Raw genomic sequence first — 275 nt, forward strand, 5'->3', positions numbered from 1 at the left:
GAGGCCTCGGGGTGCAGGAGGCCCCCATCCTGGGAGATGCTGCTGGGTGGGTCTCGGCCAACTCCCAGGATAGAGCTTCCTGAGCGCGTGGCCGTTCCTCAGGCCTATCCTTGCGCTTAGCCGGGGGTCAGCTTTCACGTCTGAATCGCTGGGACCCGGGAGCGTGTGGCCTTTGCTCTCAGGCTGAGCGAAGTTGCAGCTGGGCTGGGACACGGGCCTCATTGGCCTCCTGGGGTCACAGGTCAGAGAGCCCCGCTCGGCAGTGGGAGAACAGC

Source organism: Myotis brandtii, unplaced genomic scaffold (genome assembly GCF_000412655.1).
Source record: "Myotis brandtii unplaced genomic scaffold, ASM41265v1 scaffold403, whole genome shotgun sequence".
In the NCBI taxonomy this organism is placed as follows: Eukaryota; Metazoa; Chordata; class Mammalia; order Chiroptera; family Vespertilionidae; genus Myotis; species Myotis brandtii.